The 13445-nt window shown below is 36.5% G+C and overlaps 1 pseudogene; it reads right to left on the bottom strand.

The window, feature by feature from the left end:
* The window catches only part of LOC121037027 (exportin-4-like), a 31978-nt pseudogene extending 30067 nt beyond the window's left edge, over positions 1-1911 (bottom strand).
* Between the last annotated feature and the right edge of the window lie 11534 nt (positions 1912-13445).

Consider the following 13445-nt stretch of genomic DNA (forward strand, 5'->3'; position numbering starts at 1 on the left):
GGGGACACAGAATCTGAAGCAGACTCCAGGCTCTGAGCTGTCAGCATAGAGCCTGATTAGCAGCTGATCTGAAAGCTGGTCTTGATCATTCTTTTGATATATTTACTTATTTCTTCTTCCTCCACACCACTGGCAGTCAAATTTCTTAGGTAGCACCAAATACAGGAATTAAAACTTGAACTGCATATTGAATTTAAAAAGCCTTTATGGCAATGTTTGTCATCTTGGATTCAAGTTAGCTAGTATTCCTTCCAGCAATTTGTCACAAATTTCCATATATACCATGTCATCCTTATCAAAACTTCTTCTAATGCAGCATTTCATCCAAAGAATAAGTGAGGTATCTGAGGCAGTTAACAAAGGAGAAAAGTTCATTTGGAATGGCTTTAAGACATTTGGAGTTATAACATTGCTGATTAATGCTGGAGAATCCCACAACTTGCAGATCTTTCATTTCAATTTCATTGATAGCATTCAGTAATCCTTCCACAATCATCTAGGGATTTTTATGGTTGAACATGGGTCCATGAAGAGATGTTAACTGTTCAAGGCACTGCAGAGAACCTTGTGCCATATCTGAATCTTTGATTTTTCCACATACTGTGAGGAAAAGATTCATAACCCTATTGTCCAAAAGAGTCTCCTGCCTGGGCTCTACTGGCTTTAAGAACACATTTTGTGAAGATTCAAACATAGCTAATAGTGTATACCCAAATTTGGAGGAAGAAAGTTCCAGCTAAAGGCCTGGTTGGTGAGTACAAGGTAACTGCTGCTGAAATACTTAAGACATCTGAATACTGAGTTTGCCCCACCTGATGAACTCCTGTAGAATGTCAACAGTTACCATGAAGATGTGACGTCTTCTTCCTGAAAAACTCTTCTGTAATCCCATATTCAGTTCAATGTTGCCCATGTTACTTGAACTTGAGTTTTCACTCAATAGTGCAATTAGAATAAAACAGGGCCGTAGTTTGCACAGTGGGATTGCCACTTATCAGCTAGCTGACTTCATGAAAAATGCTTCTGTAGTTAACAGATTTATCTAACAATCCTCCTTTTACAATTAATGTCACTGCAAATAGAATCTGTTCTTGATCATACTTTTGGAGGTTAGGCCTAGGTTAAGAGAAATGTTCATAGTGACTGGATGCTAGCTTTTTCCAAAAGAATCCACTTTCAGACAATTGCTTCCAGTATGGCTGTGGCAGCTTGAAGGAGGACATAGTCCATTTTGCTTTATGCCTTTTATGTGTTTATTTGGAGGGGGGAGAGAGAATCTCTACTCATCATGGACGCCTACGTGGGGCTGGATCTCAGGACCCTGAGATCATGACCTGAACAGAAATCAAGACTCAGACGCCTAACCCACTGAGCAACCCAGGCACCATTGTTTTTGTTTTTTAATCCAGTGACCTTGCTCTAGTACCACAAAGAGTTTAGTGTCTCTCAGAAGATACCTTGGGCAGGTGGCAGCTCATCACCTATTACAATCTTCACAAACTTTCCTCTCCTCTCTTCAGCTGTTAGTTCCAATGAATGAAGTATGAAAATATGCTTACAAACTGTAAATTGTGACACTGATTTCCTAAGCGACAGAAATGTGCTATGTATGCTAACATTGCTCGTTACTGACCTGGGAAGGTGGTGATAGCAGAAGGTGGTGATATCAGCACTCTGGCCAGGTTCTTGAGCTGAACTCGTGAGTTTCACAGCTTTGCTGGAGCCATGATGGTCTGTCATTAATGATGCACCATGCACCGCATTATGGGAGCAGGTGCCAGGGCCAGCCCGTCACACACAGACTAAATCTCTCGCACTGGCAGAGGTTGTCCCCGCTGCCATAAGTGCCATCTGCACAGCCATGTTGGCCGGCCTGAGCTCCGGGTTCTGTGGGGCAGAGACGGTCGGCATAAACAGACTGTCTTGGTGGGTGGCGAGAGCCTAGGTGTCTGGCAGTGCAGCACCAGGTGTGGCCAGCCAGGGTGGTTGGCGCAGACAATGGCCAGTGTGTACTGTTCTAATCCAATTTCTTTCTTTTTTCTTTTTCTTTTTTTTTTTTTTAATTTTTAAATTTACATCCAAGTTAGTATATATTGCAATAATGATTTCAGGAGTAGATCCCAGTGATTCATCCCTTATGTATAACACCCAGTGCTCATCCCAACAAATGCCTTCCTTAATGCCCCTTACCCATTTAGCCCATTGCACCACCCAAAACCCCTCCAGCAACCCTCAGTTTGTTTTTTATATTTAAGAGTCTCTTATGTTTTGTCCCCCTCCCTGTTTTTATATTATTTTTGCTTCCATTCCTTTATGTTCACCTGTTTTGTATCTTAAATTCCACATATGAGTGAAGTCATATGATAGTTCTTTCTCTAATTTCACTTAGCATGATACCCTCTAGTTCCATCCACATAGTTGCAAATGGCAGGATTTCATTTCTTTTTGATTGTTGAGTAATACTCCTTTGTGTGTGTGTGTGTGTGTGTGTGTGTGTGTGTGTGTGTGTGTGTATACCACATCTTCTTTATCCACTCATTGGCCAATGGACATTTGGGCCCTTTCCATACTTTGGCTATTGTCAATAGTGCTGCTATAAACATTGGGGTGCCTGGGCCCCTTTGAAACAGCACACCTGTACCCCTTGGATAAATACCTAGTAGTGAAATTGTTAGGTCAAAGCGTAGTTCTATTTTTAACTTTTTGAGAAACCTCCATACTCTTTTCCAGAGTGGCTGCACCACTTTGCATTCCCACCAGCAGTGCAAAAGAGTTTCTCTTTCTCTGCATCCTCACCAACAACTGTTGTTGCCTGAGTTGTTAATTTTAGACATTTTGATTGGTGTTAGGTGGTATCTTACTGTGGTTTTGATTTGTATTTCCCTGATGATGAGTGATGTTGAGCATTTTTTCATGTGTCTGTTAGCCATATTGTCTTTGGAAAAGTGTCTAATCATGTCTTTTGCCCATTTCTTTGCTGGATTATTTGTTTTTTGGGTGTTGAGTTTTATAAGTTCTTTATAGGTTTTGGATACTCACCTTTTATCTGATATGTCATTCGCAAATATCTTCTAAAGAATTTGAAGATTAGATAGATGAAATGACTTGTTTTGGTGACTGCGTGTGAAAACTTAAGTTGAAACCTGAGTTATGCTTGACTTCAGCACTTGGGTTCCTTTATTGGTTTGTTTCTCCAATAACAATCCACCTCACCTAAAGAAATTTGTTAACGTATGATTCTGAATTTTTTTTTCAAATTTTTCTTTTACAATTCCTCTTTTCCAAACATCTAAGTTTCTGATGCCACAGAAACAGGATATTTTAAAGGTTAGCAAAAACTCAACACATCATTGTTAATTGGATGAATAAATCTCTTACAATCTCATTCTTTTACTGATGAGGCAATATATAACTTTAAAGAAATTAATATTATATTCTATATTCACAAAGTACTTTACAGAAGCTAAATTTATAACCTAAGCTTCTTGCCTCACCTGACTATATTCTAGTTAATAAAGAACAGCGGCAAAGATACTATAAATACAGATAAATATAATAAAGCACGTTACTTAAACTAACTAAAAAGTAATGATTGCATAAAGTAGTGGGTGACACATTTCTATTTTGACTTAGAAAAGTTCTTCACAGATTATGCCATTAAGATAGACACAGAAAAATAATATTAGTATGGCTCAGTGAGGTTTCTGACCTAGGCTACTTGTGCCTAGAGGAGACTACAACAGGGGTTCCAGGCAGATGAGGCAACTGACTACCCAGGCCTTATTGGACCGCCGTCAGATACTGAGACAATCAGCATCTCAGTACACCTAAAACCAGGCTGGTAAAGATTCAGCATGCTTTTTGAATAGACACATCGTTTATTATACTATTAAAATTCTCCTACTCCGGTTGGTCAATAGCCTGTTTCCCAAATCCCCTGAGTGCCCCTAATACCAAAGAGGCTTTCCAGTCCCAAATCTCTATATTTCCCTATCATACAACACCAAAAGGTAAATCCTAGGCAGGATTTACTCCAGGACTCACTTCCTTGTTCGTCCTCTGCCTGTGACCCAGCATTGGGTCACACACTGGTTAGACCCTCTGACCAGTGGGTCTGACCTGTGACCCTCTGACCCACTGGTTAGACAAGGCGGTGTTAGAGATTTTTTTATTAATTATTTATTTTGAATCCCTATTAGTCATTCTAATATAATTAAATGTTACTTGGAGTAATTAGCTAACCACTGACTATCTCTTAATAGTAGAGTAATACAGTTATAAAATATTATGCATAAGATTTTTAAATCAAATATTACAATAAAATCGCTACATGTGCAATGGGTGGTGGGAAGTACATGTTGTTTCAAATCACAGACTAGAGAATGAGACAGATCTAGTTTTGAATATTGTTTCTATACTTAGCTAACTCTATGGTGGATGAAAGTTAAGATTCCATCGCTTTATTTATGAAATGGAGATAATCTTAAATGGCCCTTTCTTCGTCCTCCACACCCATGTTCCCTAATGGATCCTGAACCAGAGGATTGCTATGTAATACCTAACATTTTAAATCTGAATGGAATCTTAACCATGCATTTCTCTTTATTTTTTTTATTTAAATATTTTTTAAGCATTCAAAATTCCTCTCAATGAAAGTAGAATATTATAGGTATCTCTCTGGGAAAAATTCAGCTGATAGTATTCCTTATAGAACATTTCAGAAGAAACTTTTATGTTCTTAAAAAGCTCACGTTCCTCAGAATGCGAGCTTGTTGTATTTAGCAGACAAAGGATGTATTTCATTGTCCTTTATTTTATTTTTTCAAATTTATTTATTTATTTTGAGAGAGACAGAGAGAGCACAAGCTGGGGAGGGCTGAGAAAACGAGAGACAGAATCCCAAGTAGGCTTAATGTCATCAGTGCAGAGCCAGTTGCAGGGCTGAACTCAACGAGCTGTGAGGTCATATTTCATTCTCCTTTAAATCAAATCTTTCCTGCTAAATAAAAAAGGGGAGAAAATTGTGTATGTTAGAATAGATGTGGATAATCTTCTACTGCAGTCTTTTTTGTGGATGCTTCTCATGAATGGTTATTCTGAATGAGGTTAGAGTAAAACTAGTGATATTATATCCAGTGGGGAAAATGATAAATAGATCAAGTTTTACATTTTTATATTATGCCACCTATTTCTATAAATACCAATAAAATGTAATGTCAGTATGCTCTTGATCTTTTCAGTATATTTGGGTAAAAAAGTTGATGTTCATGAGATGTCTCTTTTTATTGAAAAATTATGTTAACATACGCCATAGAAAAGGACACGGAGTGTTTAGATGTTTCTTTGCAAATACTATATGGTCAAAAATATCTGTGGCTTCTGAATAAACTATAAATATTTGGAATTTTCAGGGTATGACCTGGTAAAATTATTTACATGCTAGAAAGCATTATTTAAAATTTAAAAGTATGCCTTTAATTAAAGAAAAATCATAAGAAGCAAAAAAGCAGAGAAAGCAGAGATGGTAACATGAACTCTACAGATAAGAAAAGATTAGATTTGTAGAGAAATCATTAAAGGAAAACAAAAATATTAAAAGCTGTAAGGGGGGGTTTTCACATCATTTTAAAATGGTAAATCAAAGTAAATTTTCATGCAGTTTTAAAATCTACACTTGATTTGGGTTAAATGAAACCAAATTCAGGTTGCTGTTATAGGCTAATTGTAGGTTTCCATAGGAGTTTACCGGAAAGGAACTAGTTGTATTAATGGCTAAGTGATTGATATCAAAACTGAATCTATATCTAGGATGCTTAGAGTTTAGTCAGATTAAAGGAAGCATGGTTTGCAAAAAGAAACCTGGGCCAAGGTCAAGAGGTTAGAACATGGGGAGATGGAAGTTGGGGTGCCTGGAACTCAGATTCGGGAGTTTTAGAATGGGAGAAGGTGTTGAAGGACAGGGAAAAGGGAAAATGAAGTTGGATAAGTAATCGAACAGAAACACAAAAGTAAATGAAGTGTCTTAAAAACATATTATTCAGTTTGATTTTAAGTAAGGTAAAAGAGATTGTATTACAGTAGCAGAAGAGCGGCATGATCTAATTTGCTTTGTGGCAGAATGAGGAGAATGTATCAAAGGGAATAAGACTGGAGACTGAGGGAAAAATAGAAGGTAATTGTGGAGTTTAGGTAGCTATGATGTTAAACTAAGCTGAAGAGGCAGCTGTGGGCAGTGGAGAGGAGCAGAGATTGGAGAAAGATTTTAGAAAATAGAATGAAATGCACTTAGCTACTGCTTAGAAGAGGCCTAGGGGAAGGAAATGAAAAAAGATGCTTCTTAAATCTCTAAAATACTTTCCAAAAGAACGTTGGTTTCTTATTTCTCTCATTTGGGACTTTTATTTTTTAAAGTGGTTAAGACAGCATCTAATTTTTGGCTAAATTTGCATTTTCTTGTTCTGACACTAGTAGAACATCAGAGAACACAGAACATTTTCCAAAATATGTATCAATTGTTTTTTACTATTTTATAACGTGAAATCCTTTGCATGTTTTTCAGTAAATGTCTGGAGAGGCGAAAAGATTATATAATCTTATATTTTTAAAAAATATCTACTTTCATTAAATTACCTATGACTATTTTCCCAATATTTTTATTTGTCTTTTAAATTTATATTTTCTTTTCTATCTAATTTTCTTTAGATAATTAACCTTTTATCTCAGATTTTTTTTTTTTATTATATCCAACGGAAGAACATCCTTCAAGGTTTAATTTCTATTAAGTCATTCACACAATTAGAAAACATACATCAAGCACCTATTATGTGCTATAACTGTGTGGACCTTCAGAAAGACTTTGTTTACCTCTAAGTAAGAATTTATGCACAAAGTACCTGATCATTCCTCTATAATGGCAATATTAATAACATTTTCATCTTTATATTAGTTCATTTAATTAATCACTTTATGTTTTTCTAACCACGAATCCAGGCTCATAGAAAGCTTTAGTAAAATAGCTTTAACTCAATAACTATATTTAAACCATATCTGCACATTTCAGTACTTTAAATAGTTTCTGATGTTGGTGACCAAAATTTTTGCAACATAATTACCACTATCAGTGACACCAAATTTTGATTTATCTCTCAGTGAAACAGAAAGTAACTTTCAGTGAGATTTGTGTGTCTCAGAACTCTTTTGCCTTCTTAAATGTTGGGGAACTAATTGCTGGTAAAAATGATACAAAATGTTAAAATCACATTGCTGTGGCTGTTACTCTAATTTAGTAGCACCTACACTCTTTGGTTTCCCAGATTAACAATAATCACAGAAAGATTCAGATTCAGCTAATTTAAACAAATGAAAGAGAATTATATGAAGAATAGTGAAATAGTTAAAGCTAAATATTCATGTCTGAGGAAAGGTAGCTCAGGGAAACACTGGGAATGACAGCAGAGTTAAGGGCAGTCTCACCAGGGTGAAGCCTTAAAATAATGTAATTTAATAAATCTTCAGCCTCTTTATGATAGATTAATATTCACAGAATTGCATATTATATGAGTGTCAGGGGCAGGAGATATTTTGAGCCAGTCTGCATCACATACTGCCTCTGCCTCTTTTCATAGATATTGGGATCTGTTTCCAGGAGAAGAAGGGGTAACAAGCAGGCAAAAACAATAGAAATCCTCTTCCATACCCTACCTGTCCACAGTCTTGGGCAGATACTCACTCACTCTTTTTTCTGTGTATATAATGCCTAAAATATTCCTGTTTTACACAGTGTGTCTCAACAGTTGAAAAAAAAAATCTTATTCTATTTACCACAGGAAAAAAAAACCAAAAGTGATTTTTGGTTGCTACTTCCAAAGATGAAGCCTGTGTTCTCTGGGTTATGTCTATTTCTTGGTTGCTCGATCATTATAGTATCTCAATATTCTGTGATCTGTGGATAAATTCAGCCAATACACTCTGTATTTAATAGTGGACAAAAGCAAGAGAAAGGACATAGAGTAAGCATAAACAATGCTGCAAATGATTAGAGGAAGGAAACTTGTCACTGATTTTTTTTCCTAATTTCTATTTCATATAACTTTATCTTTGGTCAGAATATTCTCAAGTCATATTTCTTTATTTTTTTAACTTGTGAATTGAACTAAGTTATCCATCCTTTGTTATTGGAGCCTCTGTGGATCCTATCACATTGTCTTATCTAATATTTATTAGTAGGCCTGTTATTACATGGAAACACCCCGGAGTATTGCTTGGATTCTACTCCTATTTCTGTAGCAAAATCTCCACTTCTTCTTGATCATCAGATAAGTCATTCTACTTATCTACTATCAGATAAGTCATTCTCCTGGAACTATAGCTGAATCTTCATTAATTTTTTAATAAAGACAGTTGCTTCAGTCATTGGAGTAGCAGAATAAATGGTTTCAAAGAATTGTTTCTTTAATTTCAAGTAAATTTCATTTATTTATTTATTTATTTATTTATTTAAAATGTTTATTTATTATTGAGAGACAGAGAGAGACAGAGCGTGAACAGGAGAAGGGCAGAGAGAGAGGAAGACACAGAATCCCAAGCAGGCTCCAGGTTCTGAGCTGTCAGCACAGAGCCCAACGCGGGGCTCGAACTCACAGACCGTGAGATCATGACCTGAGCCGAAGTCGGAAGCTCAACCGACTGAGCCAGCCGGTTGCCACATCAAGTAAATTTCTTAATTGGAGACAATGCTTATGGAATAGGCATAATAATAATTTTTGAAGCATTTAGTTAATCCAAATTTGGAGGTTCCTGAGAAAGAATGTTTATAGTCTGAAAATAAAATCCACGTCTACAATAAATTTCTATCTGATTAAAAAAAACAAATCTTCACCACCACCCCCCCCCCCAGCCATGGAAAGTTTCTAATGTAAGCATCAGGAAGCCACCACATGGTTGGCGATTCACCTGAAGTATGGAGACATGTTGAGGTATAAGATTTAATTACTTTTGTTGTTAATTGCACATTCATTACTGTCTGTGGCTAGGGTATCTTGAGAAGAGGAAATCTAGTTTTTAAAGTTCCTTTCTACCATCATGCACATTTTAATCATGAGCTTATTATGCAAATTATGGTCTTCATAGAAGATACTGACATCTAAAAAATCTGTTATCCCGTTACCTGATTATTAAGATCTTATTCTACAATAAGAATAGATACATTTTCATGTTCTGGGCCCACTCCTAGAGGTCCAACTACAGGTTTCTTCCAAAACATTTCTTGAGATTAATTACTTATTCACTGAAATTATTTGGCTTTTTATTTGATAATATCATACATTCATAAAACTACAGAAACCATCGGGGCACAGCTCAATGAATTTTCACAAACTGGACACATCTGTACAAGAAACACTGAGAACATAAAATAAAACATTGCATATGCTTCAGGAGGCCCCTAGTACACTTTCTTCCGGTTTCTATATCTATGAGAGTAGTGACCCTCCTGCTTTCTTTTAACGTAGATTAGTTTTGTGTGGTTTTGAACTCTCTGTGAATATAATAAAATAGTTCTTTTTAATTTTATATTTTTTAAGTTTTTATTTTAATTACAGTTAGTTAACATAAAGTTAGTTATATTAATTTTAGGCATACAATATAGTGATTCAACATTCCATACATCACCCTGTGCTCATTACAGCCAGTACACTCCTTAATTCCCATCACCTATTTTACCTACTTGCCCACCCACGTTCCTTCTAGCAACCATCAGTTTGTTCTCTGTGGTTAAGAGTCTATTTCTTGGTTTACCTTCCCTTTTTTTTCCCCCTTTGTTTATTTTGTTTCTTAAATTCCACATATGAGTGAGATCAAATGGTATTTCTCTGACTGACTTAATTTGCTTAGTATAATACTCTCTACCTCTATCCATGTTGTTGGAAATGGAAAGATTTCTTTCCTTTTTATGGTTGGTCAATATTCACCACAACCATTGAGTATACACACACACACACACACACACACACACACACACACACATCTATATGTACATAACATATCACATATAATATATGTATCACATCTTGTTTATCCATTCATCAGTCACTGTACACTTGGGCTATTTCCATAATTTGGCTTTTTTTCCCTTTTCTTTCCTTCCTTCCTTCCTTCCTTCCTTCCTTCCTTCCTTCCTTCCTTTCTTTTTGTGCTTGGCTTCTTTAGCTCAACATTGTATTTGTGAGATTCATCCTTATTGTGTTTAATGACCAATTATTGAGTCTTCTCTCTTCAAGTTATCCAAACAAACCATTAGCCATTGCTTAGGAATCAACATAGATGCTCATTCCAGGCATCACTCCTTTTAAACCTAGTGAATGTAAAGGCACCTGGGTGGCTCAATTGGTTAAATGTCCAACTTCAGCTCAGGCCATGATCTCAAAGTTCATGGGAGTCCTGCATCAGGCTGTATGCTGACAGCTCAGAGCCTGGAGCCTGCTTTGGATTCTGTGTCTCCCTCTCTCTCTCTCTGCCCCTCCCCTGCTTGTTCTCTCTCTCTCAAAAATAAATAAAACATTAAAAAAATAGACCCAGTGAATGTAGAATTCAAAATTCTGCCTCTTATAAGAATTTTCCTTTTCCATTCATGGTCAAGTCACTCTTAAGAGAGAAAGTAAAAGTTGTCTATTTCTGAGTAATGCCAATGTAAGTAATAAAACATGTGTATATTATGTTTTATATTTGTAATTGTAATTTTTGCTCATGCATTTATTAGTTATCTCTTATAGTTTGAAGTTGAGGGGAGGGGAGGTCCTTTAAGAGGAGATTGTGTCCTAAGAGTGTGATAAACCTATTCATTCTTATAATTCACTGGTACCTTCAAGGCCTGGTAAGGACTTTCATATATACATTGGCACATAATGGTGGAGTACTTCTGGTCATGCCAAAATGTATAGTTAGGCAGATCAAAAAGCACTGAGAGCATGATGCCCTTACTTGGGTGGGTATCCCAAGTCAGCATATTCAGTTTTCCCTGAAAGGCAAGTATTATTTTTACTTTATTGTTTATTTTGTTTTTCAAAATTAGAATATTTATTGATTTTTTTAAAATTCAAATCCGTTTTAAATCCATTTTTTTAATCCAAATTCCAGGATTACCTGCTATCACATTCTTATTTGTGTGTTTTACACGATACTGATCTGCCATCAACACTTCCTTCAGCACTAGACCTGTTAGGTCATGAAGAAAGAGTAGTAGAGCTCCTGACTCTTTTGTCTTCACCAGGTCAATTGCTTCCTTGTTCTCTGAGCTTTAGTAAACAGTGAACAATTTTCAAATAACAGAGTACAAGGTAAAGTCCATGGCAACTTTTTTGGATGTGGGTTTAAGGGACAATACAACCTTCACCTTAGAGAAAAACTGCAGACGTGCTGCGATGTGCAGAATTTCCACAAGTGATGGACATGCCCTGTATGGTTGATTCCCCTTAGTGTGGAAGGAACTTGTGACTATAAGATCTCACTATTATTCTCTGGCAAAAGGATGGGCCTACCCTAATTGGAGAGCCATTTAAAGCTAGAAAACAGTCAGAGGGTAAACATTAAAAATGAAATTATAAAAGAAAGATCGAGCATTTTCCCCAGCTGAATGCAGAGAAGGACGTCTCACAGACGCTCGTGTGCTGGCCTGAAGGAAAACAACAGCCAGGTTGGGAGCTCCTGTGGCCAAGAATTGTAGGTGGCCTCTAGGCTCTAACGATGGTAACTTACTGACACCTAGCAAGAAAACAGGAGCATCAAACATACAGCTTCAAGAGATGACTTCTGCTGAAAAACATTGAGCTCGGAAGACGACTCCTAGCCTTAGATGAGAATCGTAGTGATTTAACCCTGGTGAGATCCCACGCAGAAGATCCAGAAAAACTGTTCTGAGACTCCTCACCTCTGGAAACTGTCAGATAATAAGTCTGTGTCGTTTTAAGCTTTTGGGTCTGTGTTAATTTATCACACGGTAACAGAAAACTAGGAGTACACTTGATCAGGACCACTGCGAGTACTGACATTGTCAAGAAACATACTTTCCTTTTTCTCTCATGTGTGTTTTTATTATGGCATAATAGGAATTTGTAAATCCTGCCTTCACTATTAGTTATTCATAGTGAATAAATGCCCAGCTTGACATCAGATGGCCTGGGGCTGAATCCCATTCAGCTCCTTAGATGTGACTGGGAGCAAGTTACTGAATAGCCCTGTGACACTTGCTCCTCAATTAAAAAAATAAGAATATCATGTTAACTCTTTCATTGGGCTTTTACCAAGAATTAACTGAGTATATTAAATATATTAACAATAAATATTTGTTGGGGCTATTATTGTTATTGCAGATTCAGATTCATGTTGATATCAATGTGATGTCAACAATATAGTGGAAATAATGACATCCTATAGGATGGTGAATCAGATAACTGAAAACTGTATTAAACTAGAGGGCAGAAATATCCCAGAAGCAGAATATCTCAGAGGCCATCCTGCCATGTGAAAGCAAGCTACTCTGTTTTAATTTGTATTCCACTGAAAATGTAATTGCTAGATCAATAAAATCATACCAGTTGCCAAGTCATATATTTACATGCTCTAATAAGCAGAATACATCTGGATAGCAGGCACAGTTGGACTTATTAAATAAGTCTACAGTAATTTATTATTAAAGATGTATTAGTATTTTACAGTAATTGAAGTAGTTAAGAGAATAAGGATATGCCATGAATCACAAGGCTGGCATCTTTTAAGGTTTTTTTTTTTTTTTATGTTTATTTATTTATTTTGAGAAAGAGAGAGAGAGAGAGACAGAGGATGCACACGTTTGCCAGTCAGGGAAGGGCAGAGAGAAACAGGGAGAGAGAAAATCCCAAGCAGGCACATTGTGAGCCCAGAGCCTGATGTTCAATCCCAGAAACCATGAGATCATGACCTGAGCCGAAATCAAGAGTCAGACAGGCACCTAACCGACTGAGCCACCCAGGCACCCCTTTCCAGGTTTTGAAGTTTGCAAAAATCTTTAATTCTCTCGGGTAAGGAAAATAGCAACATTTTGTTGTTTTTATTAAGTGTGTCCTCCCTATCACAAATTGGCTGGATTCCAAAAGTTAGTTAGCCGTCACAGGAGTGCTATTATGCACCAAATATCCCTATCTACTTTTAGACTGAGGAATTGCTAAAAAGATCACATTGGATTCAGAAAATCACTGCAATTAATGCGAGACAAATTTTGTTGGAATTTAAATTATCAATTTACTCCTCACAGTACCCATTCTGTACACTGAACTTCATTTAAATTCTGGTTTCCCAGAATTAATATTAGCCTGAAGCTTAACTACAATTGCCTTTAAAGTTTTCCTTTTATAAGTACATGAGATATAGAGTCTCAGTTTGTTGGAGAAGGCTATAAGAAAGACTAAAAGAGG

This window comes from Herpailurus yagouaroundi, unplaced genomic scaffold (assembly GCF_014898765.1).
Source record: "Herpailurus yagouaroundi ecotype Mexico unplaced genomic scaffold, PumYag 28, whole genome shotgun sequence".
In the NCBI taxonomy this organism is placed as follows: domain Eukaryota; kingdom Metazoa; phylum Chordata; class Mammalia; order Carnivora; family Felidae; genus Herpailurus; species Herpailurus yagouaroundi.